Source organism: Stenella coeruleoalba (genome assembly GCF_951394435.1).
Source record: "Stenella coeruleoalba genome assembly, chromosome: 14".
Taxonomy (NCBI): Eukaryota; Metazoa; Chordata; class Mammalia; order Artiodactyla; family Delphinidae; genus Stenella; species Stenella coeruleoalba.
In genome coordinates, this window is record NC_137160.1 from 31,972,133 (window position 1) to 31,983,513 (window position 11,381).

The following is an 11,381-nucleotide window of genomic DNA, read 5'->3' on the forward strand; positions in this document are numbered from 1 at the left end:
TGCAGGCTTGCCCCGCATCTATACCACTCCCTCCCCCCAGCCTGAGTGAGCCAGAGTCCCCCAATCAACTGCTCCTTTAACCCCACCCTGTCTGAGTGAAGAACAGACACCCTCAGGTGACCTACAGGCAGAGGCGGGGCCAAATTCAAAATTAATCCCTGGAAGCTGTGGGAACAAAGAAAAGAAAGGTGAAATTTCTCCCAGAAGCCTCAGGAGCAGTGGATTAAATCTCCACAATCAGCCTGATGAATCCTGCATCTGTGGAATACCTGAAGAGACAATGAATCACCCCAAATTGACGAGGTGGACTTTGGAAGCAATGATATATTTTTTTTCCCTTTTTCTCTTTTTGTGAGTGTGTGTGTGTATGCTTCTGTGTGTGATTTTGTCTGTATAGCTTTGCTTTTATCATTCATCCTAGGGTTCTGTCTGTCTGTTTTTGGGGTTTTTTTAATTACTTAAAATTTTTTTCTTAAAAAAATAGTTTTTATTTAATTATTTTATTTTACTTTACTTTACTTTATCTTCTTCTTCCATTTTTTTTTCTCCCTTTTATTCTGAGCCGTATGGAGAACAGGCTCTTGGTTCTCCAGCCAGGCATCAGGGCTGTGCCACTGTGATGGGAGAGCCAAGTTCAGAACACTAGTCCACAAGAGACTCCCAGCTCCACATAATATCAAATAGCAAACATCACCCAGATATCTCAATCTCAATGCCAAAAACTAGCAAGACTCAATGAACAGCAAGCTACAGTGCAGGACACCCTATGCCAAACAACTAGCAAGACAGGAACACAACCCCGTCTATTAGCACAGAGGCTGCCTAAAATCAAAATAAGTCCACAGACACCCCAAAATACACCACTAGATGTGTATCTGCCCACCAGAAAGACAAGATCCAGGCTCATCCACCAAAACACAGGCACTAGTCCCCTCCACCAGGAAGCCTACACAACCCACTGAACCAACCTCAAACAATGGGGACAGAGACCATAAACAACAGAAACTACGAAATTGCAGCCTGCAAAAAGGAGACCCCAAACACAGTAAGTTAAGCAAAATGAGAAGACAGAGAAACACACAGCAGATGAAGGACCAAGGCAAAAACACAACAGACTAACTAATGAAGAGGAAATAGACAGTCTACCTGAAAAAGAATTCAGAATAATGATAGTAAAGATGATACAAAATCTTGGAAATAGAATGGAGAAACTACAAGAAATGTTTAACAAGGACAAAGAAGAACTAAAGAGCAAACAAACAGTGACGAACAACACAAAAAATGAAATTAAAACTTCTCTAGAAAGAATCAATAGCAGAATAACTAGAGCAGAAGAACAGATAACTGACCTGGAAGATAAAATAGTGGAAATAACTACTGCAGAGCAGAATAAAGAGAAAAGAATGAAAAGAATAGATGACAGTCTCAGAGACCTCTGGGGCAACATTAAACACACCAACATTCGAATGACAGGGGTCCCAGAAGAAGAAAGGGAAAAGAAAGGGACTGAGAAATTATTTGAAGAGATTACAATTGAAAACTTCCCTAATATGGGAAAGGAAATAGTTAATCAAGCCCAGGAAGCACAGAGTGTCCCATACAGGATAAATCCAAGGAGAAACATGCCACGACACATACTAATCAAACTATAAAAAATGAAATACAAAGAACAAATATTAAAAGCAGCAAGGGAAAAACAACAAATAAAACATAAGGGAATCCCCATAAGGTTAACAACTGATCTTTCAGCAGAAACTCTACAAGCCAGAAGGGAGTGTCAGGACATATTTAAAGTGATGAAGAAGAAAAACCTACAAGCAAGATTACTCTACCCAGCAAGGATCTTATTCAGATTTGATGGAGAAATTAAGACCTTTACAGACAAGCAAAAGCTAAGAGAATTCAGCACTACAAAACCAGCATTTACAACAAATGCTAAAGCAACTTCTCTAGGCAGGAAACACAAGAGAAGTAAAAGACCTACAATAATAAACCCAAAACAATTAAGAAAACGGTAATAGGAACATACATGTCGATAATTACCTTAATTGTACATGGATTAAATGCTCCAACCAAAAGATGTAGACTGGCTGAATAAATACAAAAGCAAGACCAGTATATACGCTGTCTAAAAGAAACCCACTTCAGCCCTAGGGACACATACATACTGACAATGAGGGGATGGAAAAAGATATTCCATGCAAATGGAAATCAAAAGAAAGCTGGAGTAGCAATTCTCATATCAGACAAAATAGACTTTAAAACAGAGACTATTACAAGAGTCACAGAGGACACTACATAATGATCAAGGTATCAATCCAAGAAGAAGATATAACAATTGTAAATATTTATACAGCCAACATAGGAGAAACTCAATACATAAGGCAAATACTAACAGCCATAAAAGGGGAAATGAACAGGAACACAATCATAGTAGGGGACTTTAACACCCCACTTTCACCAATGGACAGATCATCTAAAATGAAATAAATAAGGAAACACAAACTTTAAATGATACATTAAACAAGATGGACTTAATTGATATTTATAGGACCTTCCATCCAAAAACAACAGAATACACATTCTTCTCAAGTGCTCATGGAACATTCTCCAGGATAGATCATGTCTTGGGTCAAAACTCAAGCTTTGGTAAATTTAAGAAAATTAAAATTGTATCAAGTATCTTTTCGACCACAAGGCTATGAGACTAGATATCAGTTACAGGGAAAAATCTGTAAGAAATAGAAACAGATGGAGGATAAACAACACACTACTTAATAACCAAGAGATTACTGAAGAAATCAGAGAGGACATCAAAAAATACGTAGAAACAAATGACAATGAAAACACAACAACCCAAATCTTATGGGAATCAGCAAAAACAGTTCTAAGAGGGAAGTTTATAGCTATACAAGCCTACCTTAAGAAACAAGAAACATCTCAAATAAGCATCCTAACCTTACACCTAAAGCAATTAGAGAAAGAAGAACAAAATAATCCCAAAGTTAGCAGAAGGAAAGAAATCATAAATATCAGATCAGAAATACATGAAAAAGAAATGAAGGAAACAACAGCAAAGATCAATAAAATTAAAGCTGGTACTTTGAGAAGATAAACAAAATTGATAAACCATTAGCCAGACTCATCAAGAAAAAAAGGGAGAAGACTCAAATCAATAGAATTAGAAATGAAAAAGGATAAGTAACAACTGACACTGCAGAAATACAAAGGATCATGAGAGATTACTACAAGCAACACTATGACAATAAAATGGACAACCTGGAAGAAATGGACAAACTCTTAGAAATGCACCACCTTTCAAGACTGAACCAAGAAGAAATAGAAATATGAACAGACCAATCACAAGCACTGAAATTGAAACTGTGATTAAATATCTTCCAACAAACAAAATCCTAGGACCAGATGGCTTCACAGGCGAATTCTACCAAACATTTAGAGAAGAGCTGACACGTATCCTTCTCAAACTCTTCCAAAATATAGCTGATGGAGGAGCACACTTAAACTCATTTTACGAAGCCAACATCACTCTGATACCAAAACCAGACAAACATGTCACAAAGAACATAGATGATGTTAGATGAACATAGATGCAAAAATCTTCAACAAAATACTAGCAAACAGAATCCAACAACACATTAAAAGGATCATACACCATGATCATGTGGGGTTTATCCCAGCAATGCAAGGATTCTTCAATATGTGCATATCAGTCAATGTGATACACCATACTAACAAATTGAAGGAAAACTCATATGATCATCTCAATAGATGCAGAGAAAGCTTTTGACAAAATTCAACACTGTTTTACTATAAAAACCCTCCAGGAAGTAGGCATACAGGGAACTTTCCGCAATATAATAAAGGCCATATATGACAAATCCACAGCCAACATCGTCCTCAATGGTGAAAAACTGAAATCATTTCCGCTAAGATCAGGAAAAAGAAAAGGTTGCCCACTCTCACCACTATTATTCTCAAAGATTTGGAAGTTTTAGCCACCGCAATCAGAGAAGCAAAAGAAATAAAAGGAGTCCAATTTGGAAAAGAAGTAAAGCTGTCACTGTTTGCAGATGACATAATACTATACATAGAGAATCCTAAAGATGCTACCAGAAAATTACTAGAGCTAATCAATGAATTTGCTAAAGTAGCAGGTTACAAAATTAATGCACATAAATCCCTTGCATTCCTATACACTAATGATGAAAAATCTGAAATTAAAAAAACACTCCCATTTAACATTGCAACAAAAAGAATAAAATATCTAGGAATAAACCTACCTAAGGCGACAAAAGGTCTATATGCAGAAAACTATAAGACACTGATGAAAGAAATTAAAGATGATACAAATAGATGGAGTGATATACCATGTTCTTGGATTGGAAGAATCAACATTGTGAAAATGACTCTACTACCCAACGCAATATACAGATTCAGTGCAATCCCTGTCAAACTACCACTGACATTTTTCACAGACTAGTACAAAAAATTTCAAAATTTGTATGGAAACACAAAAGACACCAAATAGACAAAGCAATCTTGAGAAAGAAAACTGGAGCTGGAGGAATCAGGCTCCCTGACTTCAACCTATACTACAAAGCTACAGCAATCAAGACAATATGGTACTCCACAAAAACAGAAATATAGATCAATGGAACAGGATAGAAAGCCCAGAGATAAACCCACACACCTATGGTCACTTTAACTTTGATAAAGGAGCAAAGAATATACAGTGGAGAAAAGGCAGCCTCTTCATTTAGTGGTGCTGGGAAAACTGGACAGCGACATGTAAAAAAAAGAAATTAGAACACTCCCTAACACTATACACAAAAATAAACTCATAATGGATTAAAGACCTAAATGTAAGGCCAGACACCATCAATCTCTTAGAGGAAAACATAGGGAGAACACTCCATGACATAAATCACAGCAACATCCTTTTTGACCCACCTCCTAGAGAAATGGAAATAAAAGCAAAAATAAACAAATGGGACCTAATGAAACTTAATAGCTTTTGCACAGTAAAGGAAACCATAAACAATACAAAAAGACAGGCCTCAGAATGAGAGAAAATATTTGCAAATGAAACAACTGACAAAGGATTAATCTTCAAAACATACAAGCAACTCATGCAGCTCAATATCAAAAACACAAGCAACCCAATCCAAAAATGGGCAGAAGTCCTAAATAGACATTTCTCCAAAGAAGATATACAGATTGCCAACAAACACATGAAAGAATGCTCAACATCATTTATCATTAGAGAAATACAAATCAAAACTGCAATGAGATATCATCTCACACCAGTCAGAATGGCCATCATCAAAAAATCTAGAAACAATAAATGCTGGAGAGAGTGCGGAGAAAGGGAACACTCTTGCACTGTTTATGGGAATGTAAATTGATACAGCCACTATGGAGAACACTATGGAGGATCCTTAAAAAACTAAAAATAGAACTACCATATGACCCAGCAATCCCACTACTGGGCATATACCCTGAGAAAACCATAATTCAGAAAGAGTCGTGTACCAAAATACTCATTGCAGTTCTTTTTACAATATCCAGGACATGGAAGCAACCTAAGTGTCCATCAGTAGATGAATGGATAAAGAGGATGTGTCACATATATACAATGGAATATTACTCAGCCCTAAAAAGGAAAAAGACTGAGTTATTTGTAGTGAGGTGAATGGACCTAGAGACTGCCATAGAGAGTGAAATACGTCAGAAAGAGAAAAACAGACACCGTATGCTAGCACATATATATGGAATCTAAGAAAAGAAAAATAAAATGGTCAGAAGATCCTAGGGGCAATACCGGAATAAAGATGCAGACCTACTAGAGAATGGACTTGAGGATACAGGGAGGGCTTATGATAAGCTGGGACAAAGTGAGAGAGTGGCATGGACATATTTACACTACCAAACGTAAAATACATAGCTAGTGGGAAGAAGCCACATAGCACAGGGAGATCAGCTTCGTGCTTTGTGACCACCTAGAGAGGTGGAATAGGGAGGGTTGGGAGGAGGGAGATGCAAGATGGAGGAGACATGGGGACATATGCATATGTATAACTGATTCACTTTTTTATAAAGCAGAAACTAACACACCACTGTAAAGCAATTATACTCTAATAAAAATGTTAAAAAACACACACACACACATTTTGGGACGGCAAATTTTACCCCCTACATGTCTGGCACTTAAAAGTTAGTGAACAAATGAATGAATATTTGTTGATCAAGCTGAACTAAAGCTGAATGCCAGTGGTGAAATTAAAATGTAATTGACAAGTTAATTAGACATTTATCCAAAGGAAACATACAGATGGTCAAAAGGTACATGAAAAGATGCTCATCATCACTAATTATTAGAGAAATGCAGATCAAAACTAAAATGAGGTACCACCTTACACCAATCAGAATGGTCATCATTAAAAAGTCTACAAATAATAAATGCTTTAGAGGTTGTGGAGAAATGGGAACCTTCTTACACTGTTGGTAAGAATGTAAATTGGTGCAGCCACTATGGAAAACAGTATGGAGGTTCCTCAGAAAACTAAAAGTAGAGTTGCCATAAGATCCAGCAACCCCACTTTTGGGCATATGGCCAGACAAAACTGTAATTCAAAAAGATATATGCACCCCAATGTTCATACCAGCACTATAAACAATAGCCAAGACATGGAAACAACCTAAATGCCCATTGATAGATAAATGAAGAAAGAAGATGTGGTATATATACACAATGGAATATTACTCAGCCATAAAAGAGAATGAAATAATGCTATTTTCAGCAACATGGATGAACCTAGAGATTCTCATACTAAGCGAAGTAAGTCAGAAAGAAATAGACAAATACCATATGATATCACTTATATGTGGAATCTAAAATATAACACAAATGAACATATCTATGAAACAAAGACTCATAGACATAGAGAACAGACTTGCAGTTGCCACGTGGGTGGGTGAGGAAGGAAGGATTGGGAGTTTGGGATTAGCAGATTCAAATTATTATATATAAGATAGATAAACAACAAGGTCCTACTGTATAGTACAGAGAACTACATTCAATATCCTGTGATTTAACCATAATGGAAAAGAATATGAAAAAGTATATATATGTATGTATAACTGACTTTGCTGTACAGCAGAAATTAACACATTGTAAATCAAGTACACTTCAGTAAAATTTTTTAAAATGTAATTGAATACTCATGTTGGAATTACATAGAACACATACAGTTTCACTACGCTGTTCAAGTAACTTTGTTAAAAAAAAATAGTGACCCAAATAGTCATTTGAGATTTGTGTTTGTGTGTTTGGGCATGTTTAATTATCTTTTTGTACCCATTGCTCTCTGTTTTTTTGTTGATGTTTTTATTGAATTCTCTGTTGACTTGAATAAATTGAACAGATGGAATTGGTCAACAAATTCAGGCCTGTCAGTTGTATATATTATGTCATTGTTTTCCTATATAATGTAAAATAGGAACTTCACCTTTTAAGACCTAAGGATAACATAAACAGAATGAATTAATTTATATTTGCAGAGTACAGTGAGTTATGCATAAATATATGTTTTATTTAAATATAGAAAACATATAATAAAAGCCCACTGTGCTGAGAATACAACATTATCAAAGACAGACAGGATTACTTTAGAAGAAGAAAAACAAGAAAACCATACTTAAAATAATAAGAAATTAACACAATATTCTTGGAAATAAACAGTTCATGAATTGCAATCTTTCCTATGTTTGACCTATCGCTTACATGGTATTCCAAATCTCTGGTGATTTTAATGAAATGGAATTAGGGGTTTTGCATCAAGTGTTAAAATACAAATTTAGGGATTGCAGCATTTACATTGTTTTTGCATAATCTTATTAATTGGTGAATACAAATTTAGTAACTCCCATGGTTTGGATGCTACCAGTTCCTCTTCAACTATATCATTTCATCATATAATGCAGAAAGAGAAATATTTGTTTGAGGTAAGAATATCTCACTTCTGATCACAAGCCAAGCTTCTTATCACCTCTGTCTTCCTTCATAATTTGTTTTTTTTTTTTGAACAAATGATTTTTCTGATCTAAGAATTTACATAGTATTGATGTGATGCTCTGTCTTTTCTCAATTCTATACATTATTTTCATCACTTTTTAAAATAAACTTATTTTATTTATTTTTGTCTGAGTTGGGTCTTCATTGCTGCTCGTAGGCTTTCTCTAGTTGCGGCGAGTGGGGGCTACTCTTCATTGTGGTGTGCAGGCTTCTCATTGCAGTGGTTTCTCTTGTTGCAGAGTATGGGCTCTAGGTGTACAGGCTTCAGTAGTTGTGACATGCAGGCTCAGTAGTTGTGGCTCACGGGCTTTAGAGATCAGGCTCAGTAGTTGTGGCCCATGGGATTAGTTGCTCTGTGGCATGTGGGATCTTCACAGACCAGGGATTGAACCCGTGTCCGCTGCATTGGCAGGCAGATTCTTAACCACTGCACCATCAGGGAGTCCAATTTTTATCACATTTAACACTTAAAATAGAAATGAGAAATGAGAACATTTTTTAAAATACATTCATTCATTTTTGGCTGCATTGGGTCTTCGTTGCTGTGCGTGGGCTTTTCTCTAGTTGTGGTGAGTGGAGACTACTCTTCGTTGCAGCACATGGGCTTCTCATTGCGATGGCTTCTCTTGTTGTGCAACACGCGCTCTAGAGCACAGGCTCAGTAGTTGTGGCACACATGCTTAGTTGCTCTGTGGCAGGTGGGATCTTCCCGGATGAGGGCTCAAACCCGTGTCTTCTTCATTGGCAGGTGGATTCTTAACCACTGTGCCACTAGGAAAACCCTAAGTGAGAACATTTTTAAAGACAATATTATGAGCCTTTTTGTGATTGCTATAACTTTTATGACTTGAATTTTTTTTCTCCTTTCCAATTCCTCCCACATAGAACCACCCTAATTGTTGATTTAATGCACTATCTTTATTACATCATGGTTTTGCTCATCACATTGCTCCCAAATGCTGCTGTGTGCTGTCCAGATGATCCAAAATCTGCCCCATCCTACCTACCCAGCTGTATTGACCACATCTCCCCAGGATCCACTTTTCACTACAATTAGCCACATGCCTGCAGTGTTTTTTATTTATTGTTCATTGCACAGTCTGTGTTCCTTGACATCCTCGGTTAAGTGAACATGATTACTGCTTGGAGCAGTATCTCCAAATTCAAGCTAAACTTCAACGTTAAGTATTAGATACCAAGACCTCCACAAAACTTATTTAATGACTGAGTTAGCCAAAGACTTCACTCTTTTCTACATATTTACAAATATAAATGTCACCATACATTATACCATATGGGTCTTCTTGTTTCATGTGTGAATCTGGTTATCAAATTTTTGAGAGAAATAAAGGTCACATTTTATACTTTTAAAATGTTTCTCACAGTGCCAAGTGTAATATGAAGTAAAAATAAGAAAAAGTAGAATTATAAAGTTCCTTACAGATCCAGCTTGCCTGGTTTTGAGCATTCTGAGCATCAGTATTTCAACTCAAAATCTGTTAATGTGTGGCCAATTCATTCTGGTTGAAAAGTTAACTCAGATATATATCATACCTTATTTTTTTAAAAGAAATTTCATACATAGTATCCCATTTTAACAATTGAGCATATTAAGCAGACACATCATTAATAAAAATGATTACTGTTTTTCTGTAAAACTTCAAGAAAAATTACAGGAGAAAATACTCGTGAACTTGGGATAGGCAAAGATTTCTTGGGGCCCAAAAAGCATGAACCATAAATGAAAAATTGACAAATGGGCCTCTATCAAAATTTAAAACTTTTATTCTTCAAAAGACATCGTTAAGAAAATGAAAAGATGATCTTTAAATAGAGAGTATATTCACAATGCATATACCTGACAAATGACTTGTAGCCAGAATATATAAAGAACTCTTACAGCTCATTAAAAAGACAACCCAGTTAAAAATCTAGGCACAAGAAAGTAATGAATGGACAGTGCAGCACAAGTAAAGGGATTCAACATCATTAGACATCAGAAAAATGCAAACCAAAACAATGAGATAGCATTGTATATTTATCAGAATAGCTAAAATTATTAAAAGAACAAGTGTTAGAATGGAACTGCTGGTAGGAAAGTAAAACAATAAAACCATTTAAACTGTTTGGCAGTGTGCTATAAAGTTAAACATATTACCATAACATGCAACAATTTTACTACTAAATATTTACCTAAGAGAAATTAAAACATATGTTTACACACATACTTGTACATGAATATCCATAGCAGCTTTATTCATAATAGCCTCAAGCTGGAAGCAACTTAAATGTTCATCAACTGGTGAATGGATGAGGACATTGTGGCATATCCATGTAATAATATACTACTCAGCACTTAAAGGGAACAAAGTACTGATACATATAATAACATGAATGAGTCCCAAAAACATTATGCTGAGTTCAATAAGCCAGATACAAAAGAATACAAACTCTATGATTCCATTTACTACCCACGATTATTATACCAGAAATGTTGCTTAAAAAAAAGAAGAAAAAAAACCAAACAGATTTAATCTATAGTGACAATAAGCAGACAAGTTGTTGTCTGCAGCTGAAGGTGGAATGTGATTGACCTGGATGGGGCTCAAGGGAACCTTTTGGTTTGATCAATGTGTTCTATATCTCGACTATTGTGGTGATTATATGGATATATGTATATGTTTGTAAAATTCATTGAAATGTACACATTTTACCTCAATAATGTTTTGAAAAAAAATGATTACTGTTTTTCATAAAAACTCATAAAATATCAAAATAACATAACTAATATATTACTTTAATAATATGTACTCTAGGATAAATACAAATTTCATATTAATATTTATATTATATTTTATTAAATATAATAAACCATGATAATGATTACTTATTATAAATGAGTACATATTGAATGCTTGCTTTGCGTGAGAAGATTCAAAAGTTTACAGACTTCATTTTTGAGACATAGTCTACTATGTGTCTACTTCATGTGGTCCTCACTAAGGGATTCAAACCAAGGGAAGCTCCTTATCTGTACATTTATGATTCTCAAGGAAGGAAAATAGGAATATGAAGACTTGTATCCTAGTGCTTAAAACTTCTACTCACAACTTATTGACCAAAGCACATGACATGACCACACCTCACTTTAAAGGTGGCCAGGATACACAATTCTACTATGTCCTGGAAAAGAGAAAGTCAGAAATGATGAACAACACTAACATTTATACCAAGAGGCCTAAGTAGCTCCTATCACATGTAACACACTACTATGCATGTTTCTAGG